Source organism: Anabrus simplex, chromosome 2 (assembly GCF_040414725.1).
Source record: "Anabrus simplex isolate iqAnaSimp1 chromosome 2, ASM4041472v1, whole genome shotgun sequence".
NCBI classification, from domain to species: domain Eukaryota; kingdom Metazoa; phylum Arthropoda; class Insecta; order Orthoptera; family Tettigoniidae; genus Anabrus; species Anabrus simplex.
The window spans coordinates 429877154-429896634 of record NC_090266.1 but is presented as its reverse complement, the minus strand read 5'-3'; the positions used below and the strand labels follow the sequence as shown (position 1 = coordinate 429896634).

The window sequence follows — 19481 nt, the reverse complement described above, 5'->3', positions numbered from 1 at the left end:
TATTGCCTTGTAGTAAAGACTTCCAAATCTTAGTAAAGTATGACCCTCGTAAGGCCAATTGAAATATTGTCCACTGAGAAAGGGGGCTTGTCCTCACAGATATCAGCAACTATACACAAGTAGTGGAAATTACGACAATTACTGAACAATAGATCTCTTGCAAATATGCATGTCTTGAAATATAGTAGTTGTAAAGTGCACAAGAAGTGAAATGCTTGACAATTTGCCCATGAAGTGAGTTACGTTCCAGCGTGGCGCCAGCTTTCATTTTCTTGTTTCCCAATACAGAGGACCCCAGACACCACCGTTACTCATTTGTAAGCACAGTAATGAAATGTATACATCACGTTCGCTCTCAAGTTCACACTACTGGACAAGAGCAGTGTCAGGCCTGCTTTAGTGAATCGTCCTGCAATCCGAGACTTTAACCCGACATTGACAGCAACTACCCCAGATGACACTTTCTCTATAGTTTGCAACGTCCCTCTAATAATTTCAGTTCCATACCTATATAAATGAAATTATAATTTTGTGTACTACACTGCAATTTTATCTTTTCATTCTTTACAATTGGCTTTATGTTGCACCGACACAGCAGGCCTTGTGGCGACGATAGGATAGGAAAGGGCTAGGACCTGGAAGGAAGCGGCCATGGCCTTAATTAAGGAACAGCCCCAGCATTTTTCTGGTATGAAAATGGAGAACCACGGAAAACCATATACGGCGCTACCGACAGTGGGGTTCAAACCCCAACTATCTCACGAATGCAACTGCAAATTTTTGCCTCGTAATTCGTTTTATCTCGGGTTAGGTAAACAAAACTCGAAAGTAGGTTCAGTTCAGTTTTGGCCCACCTGTTTGTTTGTTTGTTTGTTTGTTTGTTTGTTTGTTTGTTTGTTTGTTTTTTATTACAGCATGGAAGAACAGTAACAGAACTTCTCGAAACTCGGTATTTACTGTAGGTACGGGAGTAGTCGAGTTGTGCAATAGGCTATATAATTATTATATTATTAGTTTACAGCGTTGTTGCAATATTAAGGGAACCGAAACAGGAAATGTCGAATTTTTCCGTTAAAATTAGGTTGCTGTATTTTTGAACATATTTATATTTGTATAAAATATAATTTCCCATCTTTTGTTTCAAGAGATTTTGCCGTAAGGAGAATAAGTACGGAATTATTGACGACTTATTCCTACATACTGGGCTACAATGTACGAAGGTCCTAAAACTAATCAGCATTAATATTACACTGAATGTCTATTGTTGATTGGGGTTTGCTCGTCCTCTTCAGCTGCCACTCATCTCCGCTAGAAGGCATTACTGATAATAATATATTTCACTTAACACCCCACTAACTACTTCTACGGTTTTCGGAGACACACAGGTGCCGGAATTTAGTCCTCCAGTTCTTTTATGTGCCACTAAATCTACCGACACGAGGCTGATGTATTTGAACACTTTCAAATACCACCGGACTGAGCCAGGTTCGAACCTGCTAAGCTGGGGTCAGAAGGCAGCGCCTCAACCGTCTGAGCCACTCAGCCCGGCAGAAGGCATTACTGCTGAAGGGGTTATGGTGATGAATTTTCTTCAATTGTGCAAAAATAGAAAAAAAAGTCAACGACGGGTGCAGCAGCTAGTACACGGTAAAACTACTATCATCCAGTTTTCACAAATGGGTAAACAAACGATCCTATTGGCCTATATAACTTCTTTAAATTATTTTTGTCACTTTACCTAAGGAATATCGGACATCGTGGTCAAAAGCTCCGTGTATCTCGTGTATCTGTGTGAGTAAGCCTATATCGTTTCTCTGCTGGAAAGTATGTATATAATTTATTGCAGTTGGAACTGAGGAAGAAGCTACCTTAGTCTGCATGTTAGGTCACCCCCCTCCCCTCCCAACCATCCTTCGTCAGGTGCTGGAAGAGGGGAAAGAATCACGGAAAATTACCCCTAGTATGATCGAGGATAAGATATTTAACAACTTCCCTAGTAAATGGCCTTTAAATTAGGTAACATTATCACACATCTTATACTCCCAGGAGTGTCTCTTATTCATCAAATATACAACCAAGGAGGATTTGAATATGTGCACTCATTCACCAAAAGAAATTGCGCACGGTGAAGGAGAGCACACAGGGGCACGAAATTGGGTACAGGCACAGGACACAGTGGTATAAAGAAAATATCAAAATATTGTACAACATCACGCATTTATTGCAGGTTAACAAACATTTGCAGGATGCTTTTTGTACGGCGTTGGACTACCCGAACCTCGGAGACAGCTGACGATACGTTCGGGCTTGGAGGCATACAGGCGTGGGATGTTCTCCTGATAAAAATCCTGCCGCAGCTGGCGCAACCAGATCTACCGTAGTTGCCGCTGGCCGAAGTTGCCGTCCAATCTCGTCCCAAACGTTCTCGATGGGTGAGAGGTCTGGAGGCCTTGCTGGGCAAGGAAGCAAGGATGGCAGGCCAGAGATGCCCGTGCGCTGGGTGGCCGGGCATTGTATTGCTGAAACATGGGGTTGACGAGCTGCATCAGGAAGGAAAGCACACATGTTCATAGACGTTCGTGGACGTATCATCGTGTCGTCAGAGTTCCTTCAGTTCGCACGAATGGGGAGCGGAAAGCGGAGGAAATGACACCCCACACTATGATATCTCTCGTTGGTCTGGTGTCATCTGAATCCAGAGTAACCGCGATACGTCGCTGGCTACCACTCGTCGTCAGTCCGCAAGCTTTCATGCTGCCCGTTCCTGGCAGAGGTACAAACTTGCTCGGCGATGCTCATGTCGTAATTGTAGACATTCGCAAGGGACGCTGCGACGACAGATCCTGTTATGCTAGCCGCCGGTATGTGATACCGGTGGGCACGAGCGTATCCGCAGCTATTGTGACATGTCTCTGGATGGTGCACACTGAACCCCATTGACAGCTTGCAGCCTGTCACACGATTAAACTACCTACCCTGATGGTGGTCCACCAATGTCAACTCGAGCCTTCTGGAGGCGTGTGTGTACACTCGCATTCCCACTGCATCCAACACCAACGCACAGTGTAGTCAGAATGGTTCAAGTGGCGAGCAATCCTTCGAAATGTCCATCCTACCTCTCTTAGTCCGACGACGCGGCCATTCTCAAACTCATCGAACTGGTCTATGCCGTCTGAGCATGCTACACTTGTACTCAATTCGCTTACACTGCCACTAAGGCCTTATTCGCTGTCCTGCATTTATGAATGAGGGAGGGAAATATAGGCCCCCCTAGTGGCTCTTTCGTACAAGTAATCAGCATTAAACGCAAGTGAGACACGTGTCAGCTAATGACGATAATTTGTGACAACATTCATTGTACTCGCGCGATTCGTTCATAGCGCACACCGTTTTTGCAATTGAGTGTACATATAGTTTAATACGATTTCCTCCTCGGTATGATGTAAGAGACCATAAATGTAATTGTCCGTATTTTGAATGGTGTGTTCCACCCGCATCTAGAAATATCATGATTCTGTACATACTAATCATCTTCACAATTTTGCTATTTCGTAAACCTACCACTTTTTCGATAGCCTTCCACAGAAATATTGTAATAGAAGTCAGATCCCAAAGTCTATTGTTGCAGACAATGGCCATTACCTTCGAATTTCAGCTCGGAGGAACCCTGAACATAATGCCATTATGCTAAATATTCTTGGAGCAGCCACAGGTCGCCGCGCTTCAATTCATCTATGAGAAACAGGGTGCATGAGACACAACTTCACCCTTGACGCCCTTAGTGAGGCCCAGCTCTGAAGGCTAGAATTCATGGGGCGCGATGAAAATGGGCCCAATATTATGCTGAACGATCTCTTCAAAATAGTCAAAAATTCCTTTTCACCGATGAGTGTCGCATAAACTTTGTTCCTAACGATAGTCGGCAACATGTTTGGAGGCAATCTGATCAGGACTCCCTGTGGGTGGGAGATGCAGACGAAGAATACACCCACGGTACCCCTGTCTGTCATAAGAGGCGACTAAGAGGGGCGACCAAGGGATGATCAAATTAGAACCATAGACTACATGTAATGAGTACCATCACGCAGGGAACACCATGGGTCGCTTTTACTTGCTCGTAATACTACTATGTTAGGTACAAAATAGGTTTGTGATCAGTAGCGACAGTGTGTGTCCCACGATGCATTATACAGTGCCTGTGCTTCGTACCCCTATATGGGCAACACCATGAGATGAGCGACACCATGGATCTGCCTTGCCTATGCTTAGTACCCACTATGTGTGTAACACCACGGGATAGTGCGAGTCCCTATGGTTAATCCACTTATGTGAGGAATGCCATAGGTTTGCGTTGACTGTAAATAGCGCCACAGTGTGCGAAACACCATAGGTCTGTGTTGCATGCGTGAATTTCATTACCCGTGAGTAGTACCATGATGTGTGGAATACCGCGAGTCTACGCTACTTTTGATTAGTACCGCAACATGACAAATAGCATGGTTCTATTTTCCTAGCGATAAGTACCATTATGAGGGGCCGATGACCTGGATTTTGGTCCCGTTTTGACTACAAGCATCATCGATTCAGTATTGTACTTTGGAAGCAGTCCCTTGGTCAGTAATACTATTGTTTAACGCTAGTTTCTGGGAATGTGGGGCATTGCGGGTCGGATCCACTGATTGTTTTAACTTCATATCCACCCATTCATTCTTCGTCCTCACGCTTTCGAATTCCGGTCAGTGGAGGATTATGGATTTTTGAAATTGTCATATCATTTCGTCTCATTTCGTACCATTAGGGGCCAATGACCTAGATGTTAGGCCCATTTAAACAACAAGCATCATCATCATCAATCTGATCAGGCTTCACGTGTCAGATATACTGTCCATCACGGGCAACAATGTGATAGTAGTATGTAGAGCCACCGTGTGCAAGTCCTACTGTAGTCATGTAGGCCAATGTCACGGCTGTATGATACATGGACTTCTTTCGCCCCATAGTGACACCGTATTGTCAGTATTTTGGAGGAGTATTTGTATTAATGGACGATAATGCGCGTATCTATCGTAAGGTTCTCGTTAATGATTTCCTTCGTGATCAAGGTATCGCTCGGCTACAGTAGCTTCCGTGTTACTGGACATAAACCCTATCGAACTTGCCTGAGATAAATTAAAGCAGGCTATTTATGGATGTCACCGACCCGCTACCCACACTTCGAGATCTACGCCGAATCTCCATTGAGCAGTTGGACAATTTGAACAAACATTACCTTGAATTACTAGTGGATAGCATGCTAAGGCAAACTGAGGCATGCATAAATCCGTGAGGACGGGTTACTCGGTATTAAAGGTACTAGGGTTTGCCCTATTATCATTAGCGTAATTGAAAGCAGGATAAAAATATCTATAAGGGCCATTCAAAAGGAAACGACCCGGAGGCTATAAAATGAAAACTTGTACCGTTATTTCAAAAGGTTTGCCCCGGCACTGTTGAGGCACATGTCCCAATGCAACACAAGGCGGTGAATGGCCGTCTCGTAAAATTCCTGGGACTGCGTTGTGAACCAGTTCCGAACGTACTCCTTGACGTCGTTGTCCGAGGTAAATCGTTTGCCTCTCAGAATCTTCTTTAGCTCACATTGGATTTTTTGGGTGGCGAAGACCCTGTATGCTTCCACTGGAGACTTGGTCGTTTTGACTCGGGTTCGAAGTGATGACACCATGTCTCGTCTCAAGCGACCATTCTGACAGGAACTCATTTCCTTCCTTGGCACAGCGCAGCAGATGTTCAAGAGAGTGGTCCATTCGACATGCTTCCTGTGCTGGTTGAATACTGTGAGGCATCCAATGGGCGCACATATAGCGAAATTTTAGTCTGTCTTTAATGATGGCGTGGACACTTCCGACGCTCACTCCGGGCTCTGCGGCAGTGGCTGCTACCGTAACTCACCCGTTTTATATAATGAGGGCATCCGCCTGCTGGGCAGTGGCATCGGTAATGCAGTGTGGCGTTCCAGACCGTGCCTCATCGGCCAGTGACATGCGTCCTTCCCTGAATCGATTGTGCCATGCCTTGAACCTTGCAACGGACATGCAGTGCTCTCCGTACATTTGTGCCATTCTTCGATGAATTTTCGTTCCCCTCACTCCTTCTGCTGTCAGGAAACGCTCTATACCCCTTTGCTCTTATTTTGAAGCCTCCATTTCGCTGTTTTCAGCACGACTGGGTGCAGTGGACGATCAACGAGCGCGCATGCTCACTCTGTCGTCACGTGGGGTACACGCATGTCTCTCCAGCGGCGAGTTTAGGACCTCAGCGCTCTTATAGGAACCACGCCTTCTTCCGCGGGCAATTGCATTATGATCCTTTCAGCGGTTTTTATTTTATTTTAATTGTATGACTCTCATATAATGTCGTTCGTTACATTGTAGTACGTTAATTCTGTCCTCTCCGGGCTGAGTGGCTCAGACGGTTGAGGCGCTGGCGTTCTGATCTCAAGTTGGCAGGTTCGATCCTGGCTCAGTCCGGTGGTACTTGAAGGTGCTCAAATATGTCAGCCTCGTGTCAGTAGATTTACTGGCACGTAAAAGAACTCCTGTGGGACAAAATTCCGTTACCTCGGCGTCTCCGAAAACCGTCTGAAATAGTTAGTGGGACGTAAAAACAATAACATTATTATATATTATTAATTATGTCCTGGGCGACTGTAATGTGATGTTTACGCTTGAGATACAGTCGCCATCAATTACTACTCCAGGGTCTGGCTCCATGGCTAAATAGTTAGCGTGCTGGCCTTCGGTCACAGAAGTCCCATGTTCGATTCCCGGCAGAGCCTGGAATGTTAACCATCATTGGTTAATTTCGCTAGCACGGGGACTGGGTGTATGTGTCATCTTCTTCGTCATTTTCATCGTCATCACGATACGCAGGTCGCCTACGACCGTCAAATCAAAAGACCTGCACCTGGCGAGCCGAACATGTCCTCGTACACTCCTGGCACTAAAAACCATACGCTATTTCATTTCACTACTCCAGAGGACATGAAACATCGCATAGTGGCGGCCTACAGTAGAATTACATGAGACATGCTTTGCCGTGTTATCCATTCATTACGCAGCCGATTACAAGTGTGTGTGTGGAAAGTAATGGGAAACACTTTGAGCATTCAATTGTGTAATTGAATGTGTACAATTCTCTAACAAAGTTACAGAATTCTTACATTAACAACAACCACGTTAGTAAAATGTTGGTGGGCCGATGACCTACATGTTAGGCCCCTTTAAACAACAAGCAAGCAAGCAACAAAATGTTGGCAAGTGCATGTAATGTGCTGTGTGTGCTTAGATCATACTACTAAGTTACATTATCACTGTTCTTCATTCCTTCCGTTTTCTCTGATAGACACATGATTGAACTGCTGAGGAGTATATTTTAAGCGTCAAATTCTCATTACAATTACTTGGGATTGAATTAACGAATTACCGGGCGAGTTGGCCGTGCGCGTAGAGGCGTAGGGGTTCGAATCCCACTGTCGGCAGCCCTGAAGATGGTTTTCCGTGGTTTCCCATTTTCACACCAGGCAAATGCTGGGGCTGAACCTTAATTAAGGCCACGGCCGCTTCCTTCCAACTCCTAGACCATTCCTATCCCATCGTTGCCATAAGATCTATCTGTGTCGGTGCGACGTAAAGCAAATAGCAAGAAGAAGAATTAACGAATTAAATTATAATAAATGATATTATTAATCTTGTGTTCTCTGCTTTCAACTATGCTAAAGATAACAGGGTTTTTCATTTAAAATTACACCAGTTTGTAGTGAATTTTAGTTCAGTACGAATTAATTGTATCCATTAATTTAAAGTGCCCCGATCCTAACGTTATATCTGTGAAGGTTGTTTTCCAAAATTCCTTGTTTAAAAATACTACCGGTTGTAATGTTAGGTAACTCACCCTGTATTCCATGTCTGGTCTCCTGATGTTCCACGATACAATGCGCAAAACATTAATTTAGTCACTTTTTTGAAAACAAAACAAACCTTCTTCTCTGAAACAAGAATTGACGTGAAAAGCGTTCTTTGCGCACCCAATACACGAGATTATTGCATATAATATCATAAACGAAATAGTGCCTGAGCATACGTAAATATGGTTACGTGGTAATTCGGCGTCTTAATATGGAATATTGCCACCCCTGGTGTGTATAACAGCTTCAAGACGCCTTGTCATGTTTCTGACAATGCGCCGCACGGGTTAATTGAGGCAGATGTCCCCTTTTTCCAAAAGGGTGTCTTCAAGCTCTTGTAGTGTTTGCGGTGGTGGGTTTCTCGCTCGGATGCCTTGCTTCAGTTGGTCTTAGACCTGTTCGATCGGATTCATGTCGGGACTTTTGGATGACTACTCCATTCGTTGAACGATGTTGGCATCATGCACTCTAACATTGCCATGCATGAATACATTTATCCAAATTGCCTTACGTGAGGAGGAATCACATTTAGCCCTATGATCTCGTCAATGTACTGTCAAGCAGTTAAGGATCCATTGCGAATGCTCAGGAGAACGGTGTTCGTATCAAGACTTACGCCTGCCCACACCATAACAGATCTACCTCCATGAGCAGTGGTAGATTGTACAGCTGTCAGATGAAATAGCTCCCTATGTCTTCTTCTGAATTTCAGACGGCCATCTGAACGGAATTCATCCGAGAAAAACACAGGGCTGCATGGTCTTAGCTGCCATTTCAGATGATCTCTAAAGAACTGCTGTCTCCTTTCACGGTGTTGTCTGTCCAGTGCAGGTAACTGAGTCTCTCTAAGTCTTGTTCTGACTGTTTGATCACTAACTCGTATTCCAGAATCCTGCTGTAAATTTATCAGTAGTGCTCATGCTGTAGCTTGGTGGTTTAAGAAAGCGTGTAGAGGTACAAAACGACCCCGCCCCGGGCCTGTTTTCCTTTTTCAACACGTGCCAAGGTGACTGAAAACACTTCCAATTTTCTGGAAACATTTCCATAGATGCCAAGTCGTATTCCGAGCAACCCCTGCACTCTGGCAAAGTATCTCTGCGAGTAACCCCCTGGAAGCCTTCTAAGTATGAAATTAAATGGCGTACGGTATGGCTTTAAGTTCCGGGAGTGACCGAGGACAAGTTCGGCTCGCCAGATGCACGTCTTTTGATTTGACGCTCGTAGGCGACCTGCGCGTCGTGATGAGGATTAAATGATGATGAAGACGACACATACATCCAGCCCCCGTGCCAGCGAATTGAACCAATTAAGTTTAAAATTCCCGACCCTGCTGGGAATCGAACCCGGGACCCCTGTGACAAAAGGCCGGCACGCTAACCATTTAGCAATGGAGCCGAACGTCTTCTAAGTGCACGAGTGACTTCATTCCATGTCAACTGCTCCGCCTGTTGCCTACCTCGGTCCACGCGATCAGCCATGACTTGTAAACACTCTACTCCATACAGACTAAACTTCGCACACGCTTTTTAGTTTAGGCACTCCAACCTTTCAACAGACACTGATACCTCTCACGCATCCGGATGACAGTGAAGCCCTCTGTTTTATAAACAAGACATGTTATTGCCCTTTTAATCCACAACCACTATGCATTTGTACAGTGCGGTTAGTAATATCTAAAGATGTGACCACATTTCATTTTTGATCATTGTATTTCCACTCGCTTCGTCTCTAGGTCTAATTTAGAATCAGGCTGATTTAATAACTGTATACAATTTGGAAGTAAATATCTACAAATTTTATATTTTCAATGAGTCAACAACACTCCTAGTGATATCTTTTCTTAATCTGGTACTTACAGAAGCACGTTTTGAAATGAAGTTCCGTATTCCTTAGACAGGTTGCGCAAAACAATGACGTCTACTACCCTTGATATTCCTGTCTGACCATAAGGCACAATCCTATGTTTCATTGTCCTCTCTGGCATGAGTAATGTGCTACTTCTTTTTGAGACGTAAAGTCAATATCAAAATCAGTGCACAATATCAAAATCACATTACTGGTCTTAAATATCGTCGGTTCATGCTGTGGCTAGTGGACGCCATATTGCTGCTGAACGTACAGTAAACATTATTCCATAAGTAGTATGTTTCCTGAGGTAACACTTCTGTAAAGAAAAGAATGAGCAGAGAATAGGTATTCTATGTACTTGGTATAGCATGTCCACTATATTCCTGCAAATTTACAAGAAATCTACGTTATGATGGACCAGGTCCGAAATAAAACCGCAAATGTCTTGGTAATATTCAACTTTATCCTTAACTTGCAATTTTTCGTCTAATTGAGGGCGTCTTTCATGATACTGTGGGCGTGACAGAGTAGGGTGTGTAAGGCAAGTAATTTTCCTCTCGCTGTCAGAGTTAATTACTAAGCCAGCCACTCTTCACACCAACGATTATACTTAACAAATTGAGTTGTCAAGATAATTATCCTCACATGGATAAATTTGGTTAAATACGTAAACTGTAGAGATTCGAGTAAGTCTTAGTTTAGATATTGGAATAAGAATTGGAATCTAGTGACGTCTAGAAATAAATCATATCCGTTCATAGAGAAATAAGGGACGTTTTGTATGAGAAAAGGATGAAATTTAACATTAACCTCCTGTTGGATTAATCACTACTATAATTTCTTGGTGAAATGGAATTAGGGAGTCTTATTTTCTATCCCGTGATAGCCAATTTACACTATGAAATAAACATTCTAATTTTTTTTCATACGAAATGAGGACTAATGGCATTGTGGTATTACCTATAAAGGCCTGTATTCAGAATACGTGTACTCTTTAGATCCTGGGTACAGTTATGTCCACCTTCAACTTGTAATCTCCTGGTCAGTGACTGCCTATGAAGTGACTACAGGTACAAGGTTTGAACTTTTGAGTTAATCAAATATACGCAAGATGGTAACTCATAGTTGTGTAGGACCATAACCTTCCGATATTTCTTTCTCAGGCAACCATTAAATATGTACTCCAATAATACTTCCCAAGCTACTGTTACATGTCTTGTCGGGTTATCCGGCCGATCTAATAGAGTAGACCATGCAGATAGTGACTTCATGCGGAGTGTCGGGCAGCGGTGAATAAATCTGACACTCCAGAGTGTGCCAAGGGCTACGGGCGGAGGAGCCCCCAGAGGGTTGACGGCCCCTTAGTGGAGGAAATGCCTCTGAAACCTATCTAATTGCTGGGCAGCAGCTCCAACAGAACTTGTCTGGGACCAAGGAAGACCTCGCACTATGAAAGGGCTCAGGATCAGACAGCGATACGCGAAAGTGGAACAGCGGAATGGGTGTTGTGCTGCGATGAAGGAGGCCACGGAGAACCAGTGCGTTATATTTCCCAGGAAATTATCATACATACATACATACATTATCATTATAGACTGTTATGCCTTTCAGCGTTCAGTCTGCAAGCCTCTGAGAATTTACTAAACGTCGCCACAATCCTCGATTTGCAACTAGTGTTGTGGCCTCATTTAGTTCTATACCTCTTATATTTAAATCGTTAGAAACCGAGTCTAACCATCGTCGTCTTGGTCTCCCTCTGCTTCTTTTACCCTCCATAACAGAGTCCATTATTCTCCTAGGTAACCTATCCTCCTCCATTCGCCTCACATGACCCCACCACCGAAGCCGGTTTATGCGTACAGCTTCATCCATCGAATTCATTCCTAAATTAGCCATTATATCCTCATTCCGAGTACCCTCCTGCCATTGTTCCCACCTGTTTGTACCAGCAATCATTCTTGCTACTTTCATGTCTGTTACTTCTAACTTATGAATAAGATATCCTGAGTCCACCCAGCTTTCGCTCCCGTAAAGCAAAGTTGGTCTGAAAACAGACCGATGTAAAGATAGTTTCGTCTGGGAGCTGATTTCCTTCTTACAGAATACTGTTGATCGCAACTGCGAGCTTACTGCATTAGCTTTACGACACCTTGATTCAAGCTCACTTACTATATTACCATCATGGGAGAACACTCAACCTAAATACTTGAAATTATCGACCTGTTCTAGCTTTGTATCACCAATCTGACATTCAATTCTGTTGAATTTCTTACCTACTGACATCAATTTAGTCTTCGAGAGGCTAATTTTCATACCATACTCATTGCACCTATTTTCAGATTCCAAGATATTAAACTGCAGGCTTTCGGCACAGTTTGCCATTAAGACCAAGTCGTCAGCATAGGCCAAACGGCTTACTACATTTCCACCTAACTGAATCCCTCCCTGCCATTTTATACCTTTCAGCAGATGATCCATATAAACTACGAAATTATCATTGATGCAAATTTTAACCACGGCCTCGAATACGGGTCAGGGGTGCTAAGAATCTCCTGGTCAGCTGGAAAGACGTGTACCTGAAATGTCCGTAGTCTGTTCGAAGGAGTAAAAACGCTTGGAATTGGAATTGCCGGTGGATCTCCAAGGACGCAGCAGTATATGGATAATATAATATAAAATGTGAAACAGTTTCAAGTACACTGGTGAAACTTTCCTATAAGTCAGACATATTTTCATATTCTTGCTCCTAAAACATGTTTGCGTAATTTACTAAGAATGGACCCTACAGCATTTTTACATTCAAATTCTTTGACGGCATTTTTAGAACTTTTGTGACAAAAGTCTTGCTAAGTAGTAGCATGAACTAAAGGTGGTGCTTAATTGCAGTGTTGCTCTTAAGTATTCGAACACTGTTACAGAACCTTAATAAGCGTCTAATATTCACTGGATAGTCGTTCTAAATAGTAATGATTAGCATAGGGTTGTCATTGGTCCAAATACAGTGCATCTAGTTCAGACAGATGGTAGATTAAATCATATTTATTTATTTATTTATTTATTTATTTATTTATTTATTTATTTATTTATTTATTTATTTATTTATTTATGTATTTATATTTATTTATTTATTCCGTTATAAGAAAGCGTTCCTCGGTACTGTACCAAGACATTATCTGAAAATCCCTAAAGTATAAAAACTCATCGAGGAATTGAGTTTCATTTACCCCAGAAGCTTTTTGTAAACCACGTTTGTGTTATTGCGAGCTATTCAATCACTTCTCACATTTTTCATTTCCTTTAAGGGTATTTTCCGAAAACAAAAAATGCGTGTTTCCTTATTTTTAAAAGAGATTCTAGATACCCATTTTTACGTCTGTAGATTTTTAAAATATTAAGATATTTATGTGCTCATTCAAAAATTTCACCCCCTACCTATTTACCCTCTTAGCGACGGCATATCCAAAAATTCTCCGTTAGTGAGCATCTATACTTTAATATAAATGGATCGCCAAAATTCCATTTATTTATGTCCAATAGTTTAAGCTCGGCGATGATGAGTCAGTCAGTCAGTCAGTCAGTCAGTCAGTCAGTGCATGTTATTTATTTAATAAAGTATAAGATACCACTACATAGAGCCCTCACCATTCATACTACTAACAAATGATTAACTATTGGTTTAAACTAATAAACGGGGGTTGAAATTCTAGTACCAAATGAAACAAAAAATGAGGAGTACTGAGCGTATTAATGGGGTGCTACTGCGAAAGAAAGTTTTTCGAAGTGTATGGTCAGCATTTCCCAAAAACTGCATCAGCGATGGCCTTTTTGTTTCCTCTAAAATATGTTGTGATGTGCATGGTTTTTACATGAAAGGAACCTCCACGAAGATTGCAATTGTAGACGTACAAGAAATTAATAGCAATCGTGTGTACCCTGGGCAAGGTCAGACGATTTAACGAAATGTGCTGACGGCTGATTCTTTCACAACCGGTCTCTATCCAAAAGGATTGCTCATAGATAGGTGTTTTTCAAGACCACTTGTGTTTATCTCTTCAAACATCGAGGCATTTTCTCGAGAAAGAAGTCCTATTAGCAATTTGTGTCCAAAACATGTAAGAAGACGATCCAAAAAGTAAAGTACATAGAAAGACTAAAAATAAGGACAGAACGTAACATCAAGTGAATACTAGTTGAATTCTGTTGTGTAAGCATGACAATAAATATTCACTGAAAAGGAAATGAGAGAGATAATTTGATTGTTGACGGGAGTACGATAATAATATTAATAGTAATGCTATTTGCTATTCGTCCCACTAACTACTTTCACGGTTTTCGGAGACGCCGAGGTGCCGGTATTTAGTCCCGCAGGCGTTCTTTTGCGTGGCAGTAAATCTACCGACACGAGGCTGAGGTATTTGAGCACCTTCAAATACCACCAGACTGAGCCAGTTTCGAACCTGCCAAGTTGGGGTCAGAAGACCAGCGCCTCAGCCGTCTCAGCCACTCAGCCTGGCACGAGAGCACTCTTTATAGGAATAAATTCATAAGAGGAGAAAATAAGGAAAATCAGTTAATGCCATTAAATAAAGACGTGGAAGTGGCACATCTACTAAAAGACTGGAAAGGACTAAGAAAAAAAGAAACACTACATAAATGGGAAAGAGAGATGTAAAATTGAGAATGAATTCGAAGTTTAAAATCTTGTTAAATTTTTAAACTGACAATAGGATAAACCAGAGAAGACAGAACAGGATTCATCGGATCATATATGTTCCTTTTTTCTTTCTTCTTCTGTCTTAATCTGTTTACCCTCCTGGGTTGGTTTCCCTCAGACTCAGTGAAGGAACCCATCTCTACCGCCTCAAAGGCAGTGCCCTGGATTGTGAGACATTGGGTCGGGGATACAAGTGGGAAGGTGGACCAGTATATCGCCCAGGCGGCCTCACCTACTATGCTCAATAGGTGCCTTGGGGGGGGGGGAAGATTAGAAGGGATGGGCAAGGAAGAGGGAAGAAAGCGGCCGTGGCCTTAAGTTAGGTATCACCCCGGCATTTGCCTGGAGGAGATGTGGAAAACAAGGGAAAACCACCTCCAGGATGGTTGAGGTGGGAATCGAATCCACCTCTACTCAGTTGACCTCCCGAGGCTGAGTGGACCCCGTTCCAGCCCACGTACGACTTTTCAAATTTCGTGGCAGAGCCGGGAATCGAACCCGGGCCTCCGGGGGTGGCAGCTGATCGGATGGCAGTTAATCATGCTAACCACTACACCACAGAGGTTGACGATTCGTATCATACAGTATATGTATGAATTAAATTTTGATTACTTGGTACACTTCGTTACATCGAATATCTTTAGTATTTTTTACCGTAAAAACTAACGGCACGTATTAGAGATAAGTTCATCCGTGGTCATCCGTGATTAGGGGAGAAGAGCATTCATTCATTCATACAGTCAGTCAGTCATTCATTCTTACTGCCAAAAGAGGAGGAAACAATATTAAAATAATATATGGAAAAAAGTAGTTGATAATAGATATGACACTATCAACAAACAAACCAGCGGGGATGACATTTTTTATGCTAAAGCAAAACAACCCAATAACAAGCATTTACCAGTAAAAGGAAAATAAATCCAAATCAAAAACCGTTAGAGCGTCCATGTCCAGAACGGGGTCATCGTCGGCCAAGACTTGACACTAATTCAGGAGTTTAAAAAAACAACGTAAAAGTGGTTACTGGGACGTAAAACGAAGCAATAACATTATTATTACATAGGATCCTATGCTGAAGTCATCAGGGCTACATTTTAACCAATTTTGACGACACACTTATGTGAAATGAAATTTAAATTTTAAACTACTTCATGATGTTGAGAGACAGCTGCTCGTACAAGTATTCGTCCACGTACGTCATGTGAGGGACAATAGCCAATGAGCACCAATATCATAAAGAAGTTAATTATAAACAAATAATAGTATGTTTCATTTGCCATCTGAAACATCTGAGAACATAATGTGTAGCACTCTAAGCACTGGCATTTGGAAGGATATAAGAAACAATCGCACATGTTGCAGAAAAGTCACGTTGCAAAAGTGTTCGTCCATAATAAGAACTCGAGGAATGTACAGTTATTTCCTAAATATCAGTAGCGCATGAACTTCTTTTGGAAGAAATGTCTGTCAGGACAGCAAAAGGATTTTGATATTGCCAGGCGAACAGTACGCAATCATGTTGATTCTGGATTTGCTGTTAAGACACTAGGACGGAGAGCTTGTTTGCATGACGCACAGGAAAAATAACTTTGCCAGAGGATGTTTCATCTTGCGAAGTAGGTTATCCAGTTTCAGCCGAAGTCCGTCCGTCGCCAACCTGCAACCCGTAAACCAGGCTGAGGAGACTGTTTCCCTCTCGGATTTCAAGTAGAAATAACGGCTAAGGATTAGATTAACACCGCAACCTTTTTAAATTGTTGCATTATTTTGTGAAGTAAAAGCCTGCAGGCAAATTGATATTGATTTTCGATGGAACGTCATTACAATTAACTCCAGACATTTGCGATGCTGTTCATGAACATGACATCAGACTCTATTGCTTGTCCAGCAACACCATTCGCCTATGGACAAATCAGTATTCAAACCACTTGAATCGAACTGGGATGACGAAATTCAGCTCTACTGGTCCAAAAGTAGGAAAGCAGATGAAAGTAAAGCAATCGGCAAGATATTCAGTAAAATGTGACCGAAAACAACGTCCCCAGCAAATGTTATCTCCGGGTACCGTACAACTGGTATTTATCCATTTGACCCAAACCTCATTCCTGAAAGTGCCTTCGCTCCATCGCATCCTACGCAGGAGCTTATTCCACCAGAAGCCTTGCCAGCTTAACCTCAAACGTAAGAAAATTCGCGGAATCAAGAACCATCAGCTACATCAAGCAAAAGGAAACGTCCTACTGACAACTGGAGTGAATAAAGCTCAAGCATGTGTACACATTTTTCGGTTCGCGACAGTTCGAATGATTTAGATTCTAACGATGACGACGACGACGACGACGATGATGATGATGATGATGATGATGATGATGAAGGACTGGAATCGTCTTTCCAAAATATTTTGGAAGCGTCTGAATTTCAAAATTAACTCACACTTTTAGAAGCAAGGTCTTGAATTACAAGTCTCAAGTTGTCACAAAGGCATTGTTTGGTGACAAAATCCTAAAGCGTCTAGGAAATACCGGTCACAAAACTAGAGATAATTCTGGTGGAAGAGATCTTGCAATAAATCCTAGTAACGTTAGTTCCAACAACATATTGACCTCTTCTAGAAGAGAAAATTCTCAGCACGGGGGAGAACTTGGTAAGGCTGCACTTAACACCCATCAAGAAGAGTTTAGTCAGTCCAGGAATGGGGTGAAACATAAATTAGTAAGCTGGTTTTGCCACGCAGTATCTGACAGAGTATCTGTAAAAACTGCAAAAAGTATGTCAATGAAAAATGTGTGGGAATAACAGGACGGATAGCATTCCAAATATCATGAGTCCCTCGTGCGATAAGTGAAGTGGCGTTCGTGAAGTACAAAATGCATTTTAATTTATGGTATTTTCTTTATTACTATATGTTTTACGGATGCATCATAGGAAAATTTTTGAAGTTCTAAAATAAATAAATAAACCAAGACATTTTTACACATTTTTACTTTCACACAAAACCATCGTTTTAAAATTTACATCAAAGGCTCAAATTGCCGATTTAGGGATGTTTTTAATTAATTTTACGCTAGTCTATTTTACTTTGTTTCAATAAAGCTAAGTCAAGAATAAGAGCTCAGAACATTACTTTTTTTAGAAATACGGGTGGGCCTTATTGGGGGTCAGTTATGAGCCTTATTTGGATCAGGTGTTCCTTATAAGGCCCACTGAATTAGTTAATAGCTGGCCCCGTGGTGTAGGGGTAGCGTGTCTGCCTCTTACCCGGAGGCCCCGGGTTCGATTTCCGGCCAGGTCAGGGATTTTTACCTGGACTTGAGGGCTGGTTCGAGGTCCACTCAGCCTACGTGATCAGAATTGAGGAGCCATCTGACGATGAGATGGCGGCCCCGATCTAGAAAGCCAAGAATAACGGTCGACAGGATTCGTCCTGCTGACCACACGACATCTCGTAATCTGCAGGCCTTCGGGCTGAGCAGCGGTCCCGTGGTAGGCCAAGGCGCTTCAAGGGCTGTAGTGCCATGGGGTTTGGTTTGGTTTGGTATTAGTTAATAATTTACTTTGGATGTACTACTCAAGTTAGCCAAATTTTAATGCCTACAGTTTATGTCGCAAACACCGAAGTACACGATTATTTTACTGCTTTTTCAGAAATGCCATCTCCCTTAGAAGAGGAGTAACAAGCCGGTAAAGGTTAAGCGGGCCTTATTTGGTACAGGAATCTTATGAAAAGGGTAGTGGACGAATATTTATGCGAGCGGCTGTATTTATGAAAAGCAGTCTGCTTACGTTGACAGGTCAGATAGACGGGAGATAGAAAGAAGTGAGGTGTCCTTAATTGTCAAAGCATCCTTGATAGTAACTTTATAGTATGTCCTTTCAGCAACAAAGTCTTTAGAAACGATGTATTACTGGAATGATACCCTGAAATGAGGTACTTTAACATACCAGTGACCGGGCGAGTTGGCCGTGCGGTTAGGAGCGGGCAGCTGTGAGCTCGCATCCGGGAGATAGTGGGTTCGAACCCCACTGTCGGCAGCCCTGAAAATGGTTTTCAGTTGTCTCCCATTTTAAATCCAGGCAAATGCTGGGGCTGTACCTTAATTAAGGCCACGGCCGCTTCTTTCCCATTCCTAGGCCTTTCCCGTCCGATCGTCGCCGTAAGACCTATCTGTGTCGGTGCGACGTAAAGCAACTAACAAAAAAAGAAACATACCGTACCAGTGAACCTACTCACACAGATGTCTTACATTTAAGCAATCTTAAATAACCGAACTAGGATTTTGTTCTGTAATTTTTAACACAGAAGATGAGCTGCACAGTCGGTTAAAATGACTCAGAACTCTGAGAAATATGGGTATGAGTAGTGAAGACAAGACCAGCGTCTTTCGTGGTCCATTCGAAATTTACTTTAGGTGGATTTGAAATTACCTGAGAATAACCGAATTTCAAATAATTTACCTTGAACCCTGAAGGTGAATGTCGTTTAACTTCCCAGATGGGCTCGTATATATGTGGTGATTGATTTGTAGCATACAAACTGAGATGGAAACCCGACTGTGATGGAACGTGCAATAGCCTATATCCTATACGTTTTCAGTTACGAAGATTTGTGCTTTATCTGTTAACATTATACTTTTTATATACACTTTACATAAAATTCCCATTTTCATACCGGGCAAACGCTGGGGCTGTACCTTAATTAAGGCCACGGCCGCTTCTTTCCCATTCCTATACCATCGTCGCCATAAGACCTATCTGTGTCGGTGCGACGTAAAGCCGATTGTAAAAGAAAAACAACATTATTTTCATTAAGACTGGTCACGCCTCCCAGCCGCATATGGATATGCAGTCCATCAGAACAATTTTCGTTGTGTTGTGCACAAAATTACTAGGTTTGGCCCTGCATTCTGAAGCGAGTTACATTTAAGTTAGTCATCCTTAAAACGTATTGGCTGAGTT

General features: G+C 42.4%; 1 protein-coding gene across 1 annotated transcript in view; it reads left to right on the top strand.

Moving 5' to 3' along the window:
* Window positions 1–19481, top strand: part of sli (slit guidance ligand) — a 1279943-nt gene that overhangs the window by 228354 nt on the left and 1032108 nt on the right. The window lies entirely within an intron of this gene.